This window comes from Anthonomus grandis, chromosome 4, assembly GCF_022605725.1.
Source record: "Anthonomus grandis grandis chromosome 4, icAntGran1.3, whole genome shotgun sequence".
NCBI classification, from domain to species: Eukaryota; Metazoa; Arthropoda; class Insecta; order Coleoptera; family Curculionidae; genus Anthonomus; species Anthonomus grandis.
The window spans coordinates 10520128-10526127 of NC_065549.1; the positions used below are offsets into that span (position 1 = coordinate 10520128).

Consider the following 6000-nt stretch of genomic DNA (forward strand, 5'->3'; position numbering starts at 1 on the left):
CCATGGTACCTAACTTCCAATATTTCATTTCTTGCCAGTAGATGAATTGGCACACAAACTAACAAAACTGGGCAGTCAATTAAACGATTATAAATCTTGTAGATAAAACAGACATCATTAACTTTTCTTCTCTGAGATAAAGACTGAAACATATTTAGGTATTGATGTTGGTTACCAAATTTAAAATTGCAAAAGTTTAGAATTTTCCTCTGAACTTGTTCTAACTTATCAATGTGTACAGCAAAGAATAGAGACCAAATACAGATGCATATTCTAATTGAGATTTTACCAGAGAGCGATATTTCAAATTGTTATAAATGAAAGTGAAGAATCTTGTGTTAATTCTAGAATAAAACCGGGAATATTCATTGCATTTAATATTATTGCATTATAATAATCCCGAAAAGTGGTTTTGGTGTCAAACAAGATTTCCAGTTCCTTTACTAGTGTTATCATTTTTAAGTTCTCACCATTTATAGAATAAACTATGTCAATATTTTTAAAATTTTATTTTTATAATTATTTTTAAAATTATAAAATAAAATTTTTATATAATTTTTTTTTAAATTTTCACCTAACCCTTATAGAGGGGGAGTCAATATATGGGGAAAGACCCTGTACATGTTCAAAAAATAGAATGTGTGGGAAAATATAATTAAGTCAGAAGTCGGGTTAGAGTGAAAAAAGCTAGAGCCACATTTATTAAAATGAAGAAGCTGTTCTGCGGACAAGATCTAAGCCTTAAGCTTAAAATTCGCCTTCTAGCATGTTACGTGTTGTCGGTCCTTTTTTACAGAATGAAAGTGTGGACATTGAAAAAGATCGATACTAAGAGAATAAAAATATTTAAAATGATGAGGTACCGTAGCATACTGAGAATATCGTGAACAGAGAGAATGACAAATGTGGAGGTTTTGCGAAGAATGCAAAAAGAGAAATAAGTGATACTTATTATTAAGAAGGGCAAACTGCAATACTTGGGATTTTTTTTTAAGTGGAGAGATAAATACCAGTTACTGCAAACTATTATCCAGGAAAAAATAATGGGCAAAAGATTTGTAGGAAGAAGAAGGAATTGATGGCTGAAGAACTTAGGAGAATGGTATAATTGCAACAACTACTAATTGCTTAGATCTGCAGTATCAAAAATACTGCAGATCTAAGCAGTTAATAAGACCATTTTGCTTAGAATATACAGGGTGTAAATAAATAGATGCAGGGGCTAATTCTTGGGTAAATTTTAAGGAAAAAAAGTTTATATGAACGTATGTCCTAAAAGGCGTAACTTTTGAGATACACAGTGGTAAACATTGAAGAAAAATATATGTTTTTTTATAATACCTGTAAAATCCCTGTAGTTAATTTAAAATTTGGTATGCCTTTTCTATGCATCAAAAGACCATTTGTACCAGTGACGTTCGTGTAAGGTTTAAACTAAATATTTTTGATGAAAAATATGGTACGCCAGTTTTTTTTTGTTTTCGTAATTCTCATTTATTTCTGAGCAAATTTGATCTCTTGACTTTCTTTTGTCCGAGGTTGCGTATTCGATTAAAAAAATAAAATCCATCTACCTAAATGTATTAAGTTTTTATTATTAAGTTTTAAATGTGATCCTAATTTTTGTTTTAAACGAAATGAAAAAAAAAAGAAATTAAATAATTTTAAAATAGTGTTAAAAATAACCATCCTCCTCTATCATTATGCAAGAGTCTATATTTGGAATTACGGCACATGAATTAATGATTTAATTTCTCAAGTTATCAATATATAGTACCGGAATCCTGTACAACAAAGTTTTTAAATGACCCTATGTGGTAAAATCTTGTGGATTCATATTTGGTGACCGAGGTGGCCAAAACTGAGGACCACCTCGGCCTATCCAACGATTTGGATACGTTTCGTCTAAATAACGACGTGCTAATAAAACAACACAATAAACACATTACTCTTCTAACATTTAGGAGTAGCGCCTCAAGAAGTACTGGAAGTATGTCTTGAAGAAAACTAGTGTATGTTTCCCCATTAAGTCAATAAGGTGGTCTTCAATGATTTCAACCAATTCGTTTAAAGAAAATTATTGGTGTTGAGCTTCAACTATGGCATGGGGATTCATCTGCCCAAATGTGGTTATTATGGTAGTTACTGATTACCTCTCTGGAAAAATTAGCTTCGTCGGTAAACAGAATCTGCCTTAAAAACTGAGGGTTTTTCTCAATGACTTCTAATATCCAACGAGAAAATTCAAGAAGGAAAATCTTGTGGTAATGGAGTCTGGACTCGTTGTACGTAATTTGGATATTATAACTGATCCTTTAAAATAGTCAATACCGTTATATGATTGACATGTAGCTGCAGAACAATTTTTCTAGTACTGGTGTCAGGTTGTTTATTAATTAAATTAAGTACTGCTTCTTCCAATCCGCTATATATCCGCAAAATATCTACAGAGGTTTCACAGGTATTGTAAAAAATCATATATATTTTCTTCAACCTTTACCACCCGATATCTCAAAAGTTAGGACATACGTTCGTATAAAGTTGTTTTCTTAAAATTTACCAAAGATTCAGCCCCTGAATTTTTTCGCATCTATTTATTTACACCCTGTATATTGGCTACGAATGTATAATTTTTAATTTCAAAGAACTTGTTGATTAAAATTTCAATAATATTTTTTTTTCATGCTTTATGAATTATTTTAATTCACATTATCGTTTTTCATTATCAGAAATTTTAATAAATATGTTTTTTTTTTAATTTTTCTATTAATTTTTTCGTTACTTGTGCTGATTAAAATGCTTAAAATACAATTTTTTTATATCTATTTATTACGTGTCTTCAGTTTTTGACTTCACGAAATTTTATGACTCAAATTTGGAAAATAATTGATATCTTAATTTTGTGAAGCATTTTATTCATTAAAATCATATATCGTATTTTAAAAACTTTTGAATACCACCAGGAGAAATGATTTGTTCAATTGCTAACTTTTTTTCGAAAATGTATTCATTAATAATTAAAATCTTTAATATGTAATTCATACATCAAACAAGATTAGACTTTGTGATTTTGTAAATTTAAAGATTTTGAAAATATTCTCATGTCTGATAACTCAACATTGTTACAAAATTAATTTATGCCTCATAAACCCAATCGCGCTTCATTTTAAAATAATCGCAGCTTACCAATATAAAAAAACCGGCCGTTTAATTCCGATTTTTAACGATACGAAATGAAACGTACTATTTAAGGTACATCGCCCGTACCATACCTTTATCCCTAATTGGACATCTTAATCCCGTCTTATCTTCGGGACACTATAAAGCACTAACCAGAAGTTAGTACCTTGTAAAAATTCCTGCGGTACAGTACTATATGATCATTTCAGATAAAGAGTGGTACTGACAGGAAAGCAGTAAAATATTTATGGGTTTCTTATGGCGCGGCGTATTAAGATCAGCGGGGTCTTGTTTGGGTTGGAAATCAACTAAAAAGTTAATCAGTTTCGAGCATTGCTGAAATGGCATTTAAATAGTTTCTTCTTTTAATTCATTAATAAAGATGCCTACATAAATTTAAATTAAATTGTTAAAACAGCGTGATATTGATTTAACATTTTAATTTAAGAGCATTTCATTAAATTTTGATTTGATTAAACAACTTTTTATAGTTAGGTCACTTTTTCACTGATTGATAATAATAATAACGAGTCAATTGGACCAGTTGACTATTATCCTTCTTCAATACCGTAAAAGATCGCGTTTTCCCTATCAGCGGAGCGACCTTATGGAAAATGGTACCGCGCCATGACTTTATGGTCCCTAAAAGTATTTAATTAAAAGCTGGCAAACAGGCGACCCATAAACTGACCCGACTCCGATAACTACTTATTAAAATTATGCGATTTTTATTGACTGATATAGACGATGGGTCGTGTAGCAGTGCGTCGCTGGTACTGCCTTAATGGTGCTATATGTTAAATGGTTAATTACCTGAGACGCTTTTTATAAGAACTTAATCTGTAGATGTACATGGTGCGGATATTTTATTCTTGGAGATGCTTCTGAAGTTACTTGATACATTCGGGCATTAATTGAGCACTTCCTCCATTATTATTTATTTTAAGTGTGTCGTAATTCTGATAGATCTTTGATTGATTCTTAACCTGTCATAGTTTGACAGATTTGACAACAAAATTTTCTTCATAGCATCACATGTCACCATTTGAGGTAAATCAGTAAGCAATAACACTTGTCGTCTCATCTTGTCAGGGTTTTTGTGGATTTAAATGTTAAATAATGGGTGCATTTAATGTGCAGAAGAGGTGGTAAATAAAGGTAGCGGTTTGCAAAATTTTGTTGTGATCTATGCTGCTTTGTTTGTAGTACTAGTTTGGAGATTATGTTATGAATGGGGTCCGTGCAGGATTTTTGTTTGAAGTGTAGCATAAAGTTGGGTCTGATGCTGCATACAAATACAAATCTGATATTTGGTTTAATATGATACATAAACAATGGGTACTTGAAAAAAATTTTGGATAAACTATATTTTATCCTAAAAAAAACTTACCAAAAATTGACATCATGTACCGAGTTATCATCCTCGGAGGAAAAATCTATGCCATAACAAAACCGTATTCTTATGTTTTATTTTGCGCCTTGTTCTGGAACTATAAGAAAAGTACCTATAATACTGAGATTGATATAGGGTATTAAAATGGAGATGGAAAACTTGAAAGAAGCTGTGAATAACTGCCAGATTGGATTCTGAGCCAATGTTATAAATCAAGAGACAAAGACAAAACAAAGACACAGACGACAAGAAAAAAAAGAAAAAAAATATTTTCACATGCAAACCTTAAACAAATGACAGCAAACGTGCTATAAATGAATTAAAAGCTAAATTAACAGGTACTCTTGGAAATAACTACTCTATCCATATGTACTTCTATATGTATAGGAACCTAAGCTACGGAAGCCCAAAATTAAAGTGGTAAATATAAGTAAGATATTACAGAAGCTGATGAGGCTGTTTTAACTGATGGCATAATAAAATCTAATAATTGTTTACATACAGGTTTTCATTTTAAGATAGTAAAAAAGTTGTGGAATATATTTAACTCAAACCAAAGACACATAATATACTACTTCAGAAGGAGAAAGTGCGCAGAGTGGTCAAGCTTATAAGCTTATAATTATATCAGCGTACTATAATGTTTGGAGTGTATGGGATTTAATCACTTCGCAGATGAATGTTTGATAAATCAAAATGTCTGCTCGCAATACTCGGGAAATCAGAACTATGAGGGTTGCAAGTCACAAGAATTAAAATGTGCCAACCGTACACAATCCAGGGATAGGGATGTTGATGTTAGGCATTTAAATCTGGATAATAAATACCCCTGTTTTATCAGAAGTCTGCACTTACAGAGCCAAAAAACTAATTAATATTATAGTTAGTTCTTAATAACATAATGAATAAGTCTAGTCTAATTTATTGAAAATGGCACATGTTACACATTAGAATTGAAATATGAGGATTTCAAGAATTTGTAGATATTGTGCAGCCAAATGATTTTGATGTGATTAGAATTGCAGAAACTTGAATGATCAAATCAATGGGTTGATTAAATTAATGAAACTTGGCTATCGATATGGAAGCAGAGATGGTAGGGTGGCAGTTTATTTGAAAAATTGTTATTAATGAAAGAGGTTTTATTTAAAAACATCAGATCAGATAAGTATTAAAATTACATGTAAGCTATGCTTTGATCTTAGTATTTTATATTGTACTAAAAATAATATACTAAATTGTACACAAGCTCTTGAAAAAATTTTGCCAGAAATACTAAAATAAAAATAAATACTTGTGAGTGACCTAGACATGATATATGGCTCAGGTAGGACTAATGCTGATGATATTAAGTGCTTTCATAATTATAAGTTGTAAGGTAATTAAATGTTTTATAATGTATAATAAATGTTTTATAAACTTTCAGG

The 6000-nt window shown here is 30.8% G+C and overlaps 1 protein-coding gene across 4 annotated transcripts in view; it reads right to left on the minus strand.

The window, feature by feature from the left end:
- The window catches only part of LOC126735597 (protein atonal-like), a 63935-nt gene extending 59772 nt beyond the window's left edge, over nucleotides 1-4163 (minus strand). The window contains exons 1-2 of one of the 4 annotated variants that reach the window (XR_007660467.1): nucleotides 3994-4163; nucleotides 3606-3822 (exon numbers count right to left, since the gene is read on the minus strand). The gene's annotated coding sequence lies outside the window, so the exon portion shown is untranslated. Of the gene's footprint in view, nucleotides 1-3605; nucleotides 3823-3871 lie in introns of those variants that run through there. The other 3 variants (XR_007660468.1, XR_007660466.1, XM_050439641.1) reach the window with 3 other exon arrangements.
- Between the last annotated feature and the right edge of the window lie 1837 nt (nucleotides 4164-6000).